Source organism: Dromiciops gliroides, chromosome 3 (assembly GCF_019393635.1).
Source record: "Dromiciops gliroides isolate mDroGli1 chromosome 3, mDroGli1.pri, whole genome shotgun sequence".
Classification (NCBI taxonomy): domain Eukaryota; kingdom Metazoa; phylum Chordata; class Mammalia; order Microbiotheria; family Microbiotheriidae; genus Dromiciops; species Dromiciops gliroides.
In genome coordinates this window covers 156084697-156097038 of record NC_057863.1, presented here as the reverse complement: position 1 = coordinate 156097038, position 12342 = coordinate 156084697, and positions in this window count along the sequence as shown.

The following is a 12342-nucleotide window of genomic DNA, read 5'->3' as shown; positions in this document are numbered from 1 at the left end:
TCAAAAAGTATGGACACTTTAATAACTCTATTTGTATAATTCCAAATTGCTTTCAAAAATGGTTATACCAATTCTTAGATTTACCAATAATGCATTAGTATGCCTATCATCCCACAGCTGCTCCAATACTGACTATTGTCATGTCATTTTTGCTAATTTGCCAGTTATGTTTTGATGTGCATTCCTCTTATTATTCATGATTTTTATCAGTCTTTCATATTGTAGTTAATATTTTGCAATTCTTCTTTTGAAAATGGTCCTTGTATTTTGACAACTTACCTATTAGCAAATATCTATTAATCATATATATGTATATATGACATCTATATACATATATTATATGTCATATCTATGTATATATAATACACACATATACGATATATGTATGTTAATTATTCCTATATCTTAATAATCAAACCCTGATCAGAAAAAAATTGATAAAGATTTTTTCCAGTTAATTGCTTCCTGTCTTATCCTAGGTACATTCATTTTGTCTGTACAGAAACTTTTTAGCTTCATGTAGTCAAAGTTATCAACTTTATCTTTTGTAATTGACTCTATTCCTTGGTTAAAAATAGATCTCCAGAAGGGCAGCTAGGTGGCGCAGTAGATAAAGCACAGGCCCTGGATTCAGTAGGACCTGTCTTCAAGTCCGGCCTCAGACACTTGACACAAGCTGTGTGACCCTGGGCAAGTCACTTAACCCCCATTGCCCTGCAAACAAACAAACAATTAAAAAAAAAAAAGAAGAAGAGATCTCCATCTCCTACTTGTGAGAAGTATATGATCTACTTCTATTTTATTTTTTAAAGTTTTTTTCCAATAACATGTAAAGATTATTTTGAGTTCCAAATTTTTCTCCCACCTTCCATTCCCTCCCCTCTCCTGAAGCCAGAAAGCAATCTGATAGAAGTTATACATTACAATCATGTTAAACATATTTCCATATTAGTCATGTTGTAAGAGAAGAATCAGAACAAAAGGAAAAAATGCAAGAAAGAACAAACAACAACAAAGTAACAACAAAAGTGAAAACAGTGTGCTTCAATCTTCATTCAGTCTCCATAATTCTTTTTCTGAATGCGGAAAGCATTTTCCACCATAAGTCTTTTGGCATTGTCTTGGATTGTATTGCTGAGAAGAGTTAAGTCCATCACAGTTGATCATCACACAATATTGTTGATTCTGTATAAAATGTTCTCTTGGTTCTGCTCATTTTACTCAGTGTTAATTCATGTAAGTCTTTCCAGGTTTTTCTGAAATCCATCTGCTTATCATTTCTTATAGTACAATGGTATTTCATTACATTCATATACCACAACTTGTTTAGCCATTCCCCAGTTGGTGGGAATCCCCTTAATTTCCAATTTTTTGCCACTACAAAAAGAGTAGCTATAAATATTTTTGTATATGTGGGTCCCTTTCGCTTTTTTATGATCCTTTTGGGATATAGACCTAGTAGTGGTATTTCTGGGTCAAAGGGTATTCTCAGTTTTATAGCCTTTTGGGCATGGTTCTAAATTGCTCTCCAGAATGGTTGGATCAGCATATGATCTACTTCTCTTCTAATTTTTATATAGTATGATATATAATATTAAGGGTGTGTATCCATTCAGAATGTATCATAGAATATGGTATATAAGTCTCTGTGGGACTCCTTTCCATTTTTCCCAGAAGTTTTTTCAAATAAGGTATTCTTTCCTAGGTAATTTATGTTTCCCATTTTATAGAAAGTGTTACTGAGTTCTGTTGTTTTGAATTTTCTCATTTGTCATCTGTTCCAGTGGTCTATCTTTCTGTTTTTTAACCAAGACCAAATGGTTTTGATTGCTGACATATATAGTTTGAAGACTGAAAGGCTATTTTCCTTTCACCCCTATTTCTTTTGTTTTTTCCCCTTGACATTCTAGATCTTTTGTTTTTTCCAAATGAATTTTGCTATTATTTTACCATGCTCTTGGTGATTTGACATAGCATTAAAGGTATAAATTACTTTGGGTAGTACTTTCATTTGCATTTTATTGGCACAGCATAGACAGGAGCACTGAACAGTTCCTCAGCTAAGTAAGTTGTTTTTTATTTCTTTAAGGAGCATTTTGTAAGTGAATCTTTACAATTCTTTTGTGTCCTTTGTATACTGAATCCCAGATATTTTAAGGATTTTTTTTTGTTTATATGATATAGGATTTCCCTGTCAATTATTGCACCTTGGATTTTTAAATTATTGTATAGAAATGCAATTGGTTTTTTAAAGTTTATTTTGTAGCCTGAAACTTTAATGAAGCTATTGCCTTCATTAGTATCTTTGCTGACCCCTAGGATATTTCAAATATACTACCATGTCATAAGCAAATTGGGATAGTCTTAACATCTCTTTACTTTTCTTTACATCTTCATTTTTTCCCATTTTATTTCTGTTCTTATATATTTCTAGAACTATATTAAATGATAATGAAGAAACTGAACATTCTTGCTTTATTCCTGTACTTATTAGGAAAGGTTCTAGTGTATTGCATGTGATGCTTCCTTCTGATTTTTGATGCTTATATTTTAAAAAGGGTTCTTCTATGCCTGTACTTTGTAGGGTTTTGTTTTGTTTTTAGCATAAATGAGTGTTGGACTTTGTAAAAGGCTTTTTCTGCATCTATTTAAATGATCATTTATTTGGTTTCTGATTTTTGGTTTTTAATAGGATTGTTTCCCCAATGTTAAATTAGCCTTGCATCCCTGATATAAAACCAATTTGGTAATAATGAATGATTTCTTCGATAAATAGCTATAGTATGACATGATTTTGTGGGGGGAAATGAATTTATATTCCTTAATAATATTGGCCTATAATTTTTATCCTTCTTGGGTAAGGTATTAGAACTATATTTGTTGGGGGCAGCTAGGTGACACAGTGGATAAAGCACCTGCCCTGGATTCAGGAGGACCTGAGTTCAAATTTGGCTTCAGACACTTGATATTTACTAGCTGTGTGACCCTGGGAAAATCACTTAACCCTCATTGCCCTGCAATAATAATAATAATAATAATAATATTCAATTTTTAAAAAAACCTATATTTGTCTCATAAAAGGATTCTTGTAAGATGCTTTCTTTCACTTTTTTTTTTTACTAATTTGTGAAGCATGGGTATGAATTTTTTTTTTTTTTGCTGGGCAATTGGGGTTAAGTGACTTGCCCAGGGTCACACAGCTAGTGTTAAGTGTCTGATGCTGGATTTGAACTCAGGTCTTCCTGAATCCAGGGCCAGTGTTTTATTCACTGCACCACCTAGCTGCCCATGAATTTTTTTTTTTAAGTTTTATAGAATTATCCTCTGAATTCATTAGTACCAAGAGTGTAGGTTGTTGTTTTTTGTTTGTTTTTTTCCTGGTGGTTCCTTAGCAACTAGTTCTATTTCCTTTTCTGAGATTGAATTAAGATCACTATTTGGTCTTCCCTCAGTTCGAGTATTTTTTATTTTTGAAAGTATTTCTCTATTTCTTCTGTATTTTGTTCTGCTAGCATACAGCTATGTATAAAATAGGTTTTAATTGTCTATTTCTTCTGGTCTTATGATTCCATCTTTTCTTTTTGCTGTTTTATTGACTTGATTTTCTGTCCCCTTCTTTTAAATCAGATTAGTGTTAAAGATTTATCTCTTTTACTAGTCTTTTTGAAGAATGAATTTTTAGTTTATTACTAATTTTTACATTTATTTTTGTTTCCAATTTATCTATTTCTCTTCTAATATTTAATGTTCCTCTTTCGTATTTATTTTAGGTTTGTTTATTTGTTGGCTTTAAAATTTTTTAAAATGAACATTCAGTTCACTAATAATTTTTTTCTGTTTAAAAAATATATGCTTATGGAGAGATGATTTCTCTTCCCTCCCGAACCCTGAGTTGTATTCCAGAAATTTTGGTATATTGTTTCATCATTATAATTTTCTTTCACATAAATATTATTTCTATGATTTGTTCTTTGATCCACCCATTATTTAGGAATTCATTGTTAAGTCTCCATTATGTCTGTCGTGTGTGTGTGTGTGTGTGTGTGTGTGTGTGTGTGTGTGTGTGTGTGTGGCCTGAAAGGAGGAGTGTTTTTTTCACAGACATTACAGTCTGTGAGCAGGGATGTCAAACTCAAATACAAATGGATCCCTGTGCACCATATAATTGATTTTTAAAAATCACATATTAATATTATCTATGTTGTATTTTTATTTGTGTTGTCAAATATTTCCCAAATACAGTTTAATCTGGTTAGTACTCAGGAAAACAGAATAGCTGTTAGTTTGACACCTCGGCTATAACAGAGAATGTATTTGCTATTTCAACCTTTTTTCATTTGTTTGCGATGTTTCTATGCCAGAATACATGGTCAATTTTTGCAAAAGTTACATGTGGTGCTGAGAATTATGTATATTCCTCTGCAGTACAATCTATAAGTTGCCATGTCTTTTAGTTCTAGTTTCTCCAGCTACTCGTTCAGTTCTATATTTTCCCTTTTGTTTCTTTTTTGTTATACCAAAATGAAAAAAAATTGAACTCTATTGTCACTATTGTACCACTATCTGTGTATTCTTATAGCTCAGTTAATGTTTCCTAAGGCATTTGGAGTATATGCATTTATTACTGATATTAGTTGTCTACAGTTGCTTTCATCATAATGTAATTCCCTTATTTATCCCTTTTTCATTTTTTCTAATGTTTGTTTTTATTTTGTTGGATAGAATGATTGCAATTTTTAAACTTTTTATTCACTTGATATATATTTGTGTGTGTGTGTGTGTGTATATATATATATATATACACACACACACACACATTTCCTTCAGTTTTATTATGCATATGTCTGTTTTTTAAATGTGTTTCTTGTAAGCAACAGATTGTAGAATTTTGTTTTCTTATACAATTTGTCACTTTTGGGTTGTTAATCCACTCACACTTAAAGTTATGAAAGTTAGGTTTATATTTACCTTCATTTATCTCTAATATTATTATTTTCAAGTTGTGATTTTTCTTCTTCCACTGTTAGCAAAATATTATGCTTCTTCAGTTATTTTAATCTTTTTTAAGATGACCCTATTTCTGGCAGGTAAGTGGCGCAGTGGATAAAGCACCAGCTCTGGATTCAGGAGGACCTGAGTTCAAATTCAATGTCAGACACTTGACACTTACTAGCTGTGACCTTGGGCAAGTCACTTAACCATCATTGTCCTGCCCCCCCCCCAAAATTAAGATGACCCTAGTCCTAACTGGGCTGCTAGGTGGCACAATGGATAAAGTGCTGGATCTAGAGTCAGGAAGTTAAAGGGGCAGCTAGGTGGCACAGTGGATAGTGCACTGGCCCTGGAGTCAGGAGTACCTGAGTTCAGGGCCAGCCTCAGACGATTGACACTTACTAGTTGTGTGACCCTGGGCAAGTCACTTAACCCCAATTTCCTCACAAAAAAAAACCAACAACAAAACCAAAACAAAACATAGAGTCAGGAAGACTACTCTTCCTGAGTTCAAATCTGGCCTCAGACACTTATTAGCTGTGTGATCCTGGGCAAGTCACTTGACCCTGTTTGCCTTGAGCTGGAGAAGGAAATGGCAAACCACCCCAATATCTTTTCCAAGGAAACCCTAATAAGGTCATAAAGAGTTGGACACAACTGAAACAACTGAATAGCAACAAAATTCCTAACTGGCTCTCTTTCCCTCACCTTCTGATTCCCCTTTTCCTTTTATCACTCTCTTCCCTTTGGAATTTTATTAGTTTTTTTTTCTTGCTTTTATCTGGTTATTTAATTCTTTTCCTCTTTTTTCTCCTCTCAGTCACATAGATTCCCCCTTCCTCTCTTCTCCTTCAACTAGGCCTATTCATAAGGTGTTTTTTTTCTTTGTTTGTTTTGTGTGTTTTTTGTTGTTGTTTTTTGAGCAGGGCAATGAGAGTGACTTGCCCAGGGTCACACAGCTAATGTGTCATTGTGTCTGAGGCTGGATTTGAACTCAGGTCCTCCTGAATCCAGGGCTGGTGCTTTATCCACTTCGCCACCTAGCTTCCCATCATAAGGTTTTAAATTTTAATTTTCTGCACCTCTTTCCTAAGGGAATTTCTCCTTTCATTTCTGTCAACTCTAGTCTTAATCTCTGTTTCACATGTCCTATACTTATCTAGTTCCTCTCTATTCTTTGCATTCCTCATGGAACCAAAACTTCCTAGGTATCCATTCTAGGCTCTCCCCTCTAAGCAGTTCTGCTACTGCCTTCCCTTATAGATCTTGCTCCCTGCCCCTCCCTTTACATTGTGTCTCACTCTTAGAAAATGCCAAATCCTGCAGGTGATAGAGAGGACACAACACTGTCTTATGGCAGGATCCACTCCCCCACCTCCATACCTGATTTTCTTGCCTACCACTAACTTTGGTCTCCTCCTGGTTTCCCTTCCTCCCCATATGCTACAAAATCTCCTCCCTAAGTCTGTCTGTCCTTTTCCACTCCCCCATGACAAGGCAGTGATTTCTCCAAATATCCAATATTTAGAGATAACACCTACCACAAGGTCCCTACCTCGCTTGATGAACACCTCTCTTCATCCACAAGACTATTCATCAGTGGCACCCCAAATCAGTGGCCACCAAATCAAGGCCTTCTCCCTTCCCCTCTCCTCATGAATCCCTCACTCCATTGTAGCTTCTCTTCCTCCTGAGAGAACACAGGAGTCACCTTCTCCTCATTGCTAGCCTTCCACTCTACCAGGGCAATATCATACACTTCCCTTTATCCTCTTCCTTCCCTCCCTGCTTCCAAATACCCTCCTATTTTATAATTTAGTCGCACTAAAAAACAGGCCCACCTCTCCACCATCACTCCCACCTCACTTCAATCTTCATCCCTGTCTTCTTGTTTACATTTGGAAAGAAATGTCTTAATGGTCTCTCTGCTGTCGCTCTGTTACTGTTGCTGTTATTGACTGCTACATTCCTCTAGCATTTCTGTTGCCTGGGGTATGTAAAAAAAAATTTAATTATTATATCTAAACTAATCTGAAAAAATTTATAATTATACTTATGAAAAATTATAATACATATGAAAAATTATCAGTTTAGAAAAATTATAATTGGGCCATAAGTCCCATCTGGGTCACCATTCAAATGTAAAAATATTTTGTTAACTTGCTGGCCTAATTTGGGGGACCTAATCTGACTGAGGTACTTAATCTGGGACTGTTGACTGTTTGGTTATCTGACTGCTATTAACTTAATATGGGCCATTTAAAAATTTCTCCACACTGCTCCCAAATTGATAAGCAAAAGATTAAGAAGCCTCTTAATTAAATAATCAAAGCAGAGTTTATTTATGAGATACTATTTAAAATTAAGAATACAGGGAAATAAAATGTACAACCTGACTGAGTTCTGGCATGTCTCCTTCCACCTGCTACACCTGGACCTTTTTTAATACAATAAGGGCCATTGCTGCCTCTTGCCTTAGGGTATGTTCCACTTTCACTGCTCAGCTCCTTTCACCAACTCCAAGCCCCTTTCACTTTGTCAATCCCCCTGCCTCTAACTTTCCTCTCCGTACTGCCACCGCTGAACCCATATTTCTCTCTCACCGACCTCTCCTTCTGTTCTCTTAGTGCTCCAGTGTCCTTCTCTCTTCTGTTCATCTCGTCTGCCCCCCTGCTGTCTCTAGTCTCCGGGAGTCCGCCTTAATCTTGTCAGCCCCCCAGTCCTCTTGTCAGCCCCCCTTGCTGTCTAACTCCCAGGTTTATATATATCTTCCTTCTCTCCACTCAAATCTCAGGGCTTCCTGCTCCTCTACACACACACCAAGTTAATCGGCCAGCCAGAGCTGCAGCTGGGGGGGACACTCAAGTGTCTCGTGCATAAGACACCCAGGGCTCCAGGGACCTGTGCCCCCTGCTGTGCACACAGGGACCTCTGCACGGGTTACGCCAGGGGCCAGCCTGGACGAGCCCGGAATCTCTCAGATAGATCCTCTCAGGGTGGAGGGAGCTGGGGCCCCTCCCCCCAGCTGTCCGACCTGGCATCTTGTACAGCCCATGGGGCTTCTTCTGCCCAGCTGAAGCAGAGGGGGAGGGGCACCAGCCCCTCCGACAGAAAAGACCTTCAGGGCCTAAGGTTTTCTAATCTCAACCCAAAGGTAGAGTCCCCAAATCAAAATAAATGTCCACAGGTATTTCAGAAGCAAATAATCTCTTTGGTCTGGATTTCTCTAATAATGTTTCAAATATCTCTTTATTATTAAATGTCTATCTCTTCATTTATTATTGTTTCTTTCTTTTTTTGGTGAGACAATTGGGGTTAAGTGACTTGCCCAGGGTCACACAGCTAGTAATTGTCAAGTGTCTGAGGTCGCATTTGAACTCAGGTCCTCCTGACTCCAGGGCTAGTGCTCTATCCACTGCACCACGTAGTTGTTCCACTTTTCATTTATCATTAAACTTATATTTGAAGACTAAGTGTCCTTTGGGTGTACCTGGAGCTGCATTACTGCAGAACACATTATTCCATTCCTTCCTGTGTTTTCTGGTGGGTGTAGAATAGTTTTGTATTATTCCAATTTTCTTTACTTTGTATTTGAAGGTCTTTCTCCTGGTCACTTGCAGTTTGTTTGTCTCAAGGGGATTGTTAAATTTAACCAATACGTATCTTGGAGTTTACAACCTTGGTTTGTTTTTATTTTTCTTCTTTTTTTTCCCTGGAGGCAACCCACAGGTTCTTTAAATTGGCACTTTGTTTCCTGTGTTCATAAGTTCAAGGCAACTTCTCATATTATTACTTGTACTATAGTTTTCATATTTTTTGACTTATGTTCTTCTGGGAGACCTATAATCCTTAAGTTCTCTCTGTGCATCCTGTTTTTGAGATAAATAGGTTTTGCTCATATGGAGAGCAGCTTTTTCTTTCTTTCTTTTTTTGTTGTTTTTTGCAGGACAATGAGGGTTAAGTGACTTTCCCAGGGTCACACAGCTAGTAAGTGCCAAGTGTCTGAGGTCAAATTTGAACTCAGGTCCTCCTGAATCCAGGGCTGGTGCTTTATCTACTGCAAATGGTTCCTTTTCTATTTGGACACTGTAGAGGGGGTTGTTCTGAGAAACCTTTGTATTTGAGTTTGGCCCATCCTTTTCTTATTCCTTATGTTGATCTCCTACACTCTATTAAATGACTAAACAGTATTGTTCTGTTCTATGTCTTCCATGATCTTCTGCCCTATGTTCACAGTCCTCCAAGACAATTCCCCGTCCATTCTTTTTCAGGTTCAGGGATGCTTTAATTCATGGGTTTCAATCTACTCTAGAAGCGTCCCCTTGGGATGCTGAGAAGGGATCGCCTCTTCAGTGTCAAAAATTGCATCAGCAGAGCAGCTAGGTGGCCCAGTGGATAAAGCACCGGCCCTGGATTCAGGAAGACCTGAGTTCAAATCTGGCCTCAGACACTTGACACTAGCTGTGTGACCCTGGACAAGTCACTTAACCCTCACTGCCCACCCCCCTCCCAAAAAAACCTGCATCAGTCACAACTTTCCTGGGCTATGAAGAGATAAGGGAGGTGTGGGGTTCAGGAGCACCACAGGACCAGGAGCATTGGGCTGGTGACTGGTTTTCAGTTATATTTTTTTGTAAGAATGATCACGTGGTGGGTATTTTTACATTTCCTCTTCCTGACATTATAGAGTTTTCTACTTTGTGGTTCTGCATGCACTTGATCATTTGAGGAAGTTTGGAGAGCTGCCCTTAAATGACCTCCTTACTTTTAAGGATCCTCTTAATTGTAATATCGCAATCTTTTACTCTTATAGAACCTGATACCCACCCCCCCACCCCCCCCCCCCGAACCAAAACAGAAAACTTACCTGACTGCTACAGCCCAAATCTTATTCACTCCTCTCCTAGACACAAACACCAAGCCTTCTTTGTCTTCTCTCAATCTATACTTTAAAAAAATTTTTTTTTCATGGATTTCCTTCCTTTCAGTTATCCAAGTCCTTTAATTCTATGCCCATTACAAGGGCTTCTTCCTTCAAATTCTTGGGCTTATATTAGATATGAACCTTTCAAAATACAGCCAGCTTATTGCCTCCTGACAGGAAGCAAATGCTGAGTCACAGTTTACTCATTCATTGCATGAAAAATTCGAGTATTGTTAAATTTCAGCTAATTAATCATTTTGCATGTCAGAAGAACCAGAGAGTTCTGGATCTCTCCTTCCTGCCTGCCTGGGCACTCTGTAATCCATACAAACTGGTTTTCTCTGTTACATGAGATAAGCAATCTTCTCTCTCTGGGACTTTGTTTTAGTTGCCTCCTATGCCTGAAAGCAGGCCTCTTTTCACCTCTTTCTCTTGGAATCCCTTATTTTCAGCAAGGCTCAGTTCAAAGGTCACCTCTTTCCAGAAGCCTTTCCTGATGAGTGTCCCTAACACCAATCACTGCATATTCTTTTGCATATGCCCTGTGTTTTTCTGTGGACATGTTGTATTTCCCTGGGAAAATGCACACTACTTGAAGGCAGGGACTGTCTCACTCCCACATTGGCATCCCCAGGGCTCTACACAGTTTGATAGATTAGAAAATAAATGCTTGTGATTGTTTGTAGAGGTAGTTAGTTACCAGGTTGTTTTTTACTGGAGATTTTTTTTTCTTCGCTGTCTTTTAGGCCCAAGTATTGATTCTTTACTGGAGCCTTAAGGAAAAACAAACCAAAACCCCCTCAAAAACCCAAAAAACTTACTCATCTTCTCACTCAATTTCCCAATGAGGTTTTTCTTTTCCATCAACTTTTATATGTCTTTTTTTGTTTGTTTGTTTTTTGTTTTTGAGGGGCAATGGGGGTTAAGTGACTTGCCCAGGGTCACACAGCTAGTAAGTATCAAGTGTCTGAGGCCGGATTTGAACTCAGGTACTCCTGAATCCAGGGCCGGTGCTTTATCCATTGCGCCACCTAGCTGCCCCTGTATGTCTTTTTGCTGGGTGCATCAATCACTCTTTAGAGGTAGTGTATGGGGAGATGGGAATTAGTTATGAACATTCATTTAGTCCCCTTGCCAATACCTTATTTCGAATAATGGGCCAAATATTAGTCCCCAAAACATCTAACATTCTCTATCCAAAGAATCTATTTCTCTCATTTATTGCCTATCTAAGTTTTTCCTTCTTTGTATACAAAGTCCCAAAGTCTCTTTGTGGCTAAATTTCTAAAAATAGCCTTGGTGTGGAAACTTGTCAAGGAATTTTTGAAAAATTTAATCCAGATTCGCCCTTAATCATTAATTATTTAGACAATTATGTCAGAAGGGATCTCAGAGGTCATTAATCCTATCTGCACCCATCCCGGAATCCTGTTTTTGTCAAGCCCTGACAAGTGGCTGTCTAGTCTGCACTTGAAGCCACTTTCCCACCTCCTACCTGTATAACCCTGTGCCAGACTTATTTGGGCTTCAGTTTCCTCTTCTGTAAAATAAACAGGTTGGACAAGATAACTGCTATGGTCTCTTGCAGCTTTACATCTATGGTCCTATTAATGAGGGGAACACCGTCACCTCCTGAGGCATTCCAGTCCCTCTTTGGATGGCTCTAATGTTTAGGACGTTTCTCCTTATAATGAGCAAAATATATAAAAAGACAGCAAATCTCCCTCTGCTGCTAGATCTGACCTCCTAGGGACAAGTGGAACAAGTCTAACCCTCTTCAATGTCCCTCCAATATCGTGAACAGGCTGTCTTGTTCAGGAAATATCCTGATTCCTTGCTTGGCACAGTGTCCTCCTGTGCTCTCCATGTTTCCTCCCAGAATTTTAGTGAAGCCCAATTTCATCTTACAGAAATCATGTTGCCTTTTCCTTAATGTGTTCTGCTTACTTAAGTGTTCACCATTCTGTTACAAATTCTACAAGCTTGCTGGGTTTTAAAGTGAGTCTCAGTAGTCTGTAGCTCCCAGGTCTTTCTTATGGATGGAAGCCAGGTTGGCAATCCACCAGTCTTCTGGCACACTGGCTATTTTTAACAGCAATTTATTGCACGTGTGAACTTATAGAGTGGGTCAGTATGTCCAAAGTACATTTGGAATTTTATCTTTTTTTTTTTGCGGGACAATGGGAGTTAAGTGACTTGCCCAGGGTCACACAGCTAGTAAGTGTCAAGCGTCCAAGGCCAGATTTGAACTCAGGTCCTCCTGAATCCAGGGCCGATGCTTTATCCACTGCGCCACCTAGCTGCCCCGGAATTTTATCTTAAAGATAATTTGTAACATAATTTTATCAATAGTAAGAACTAGAGAAAATACTGTTTTCTGCCCATGCTGCTTTGGAACCAGGCTCGGGGGACTACTATGATTCTTC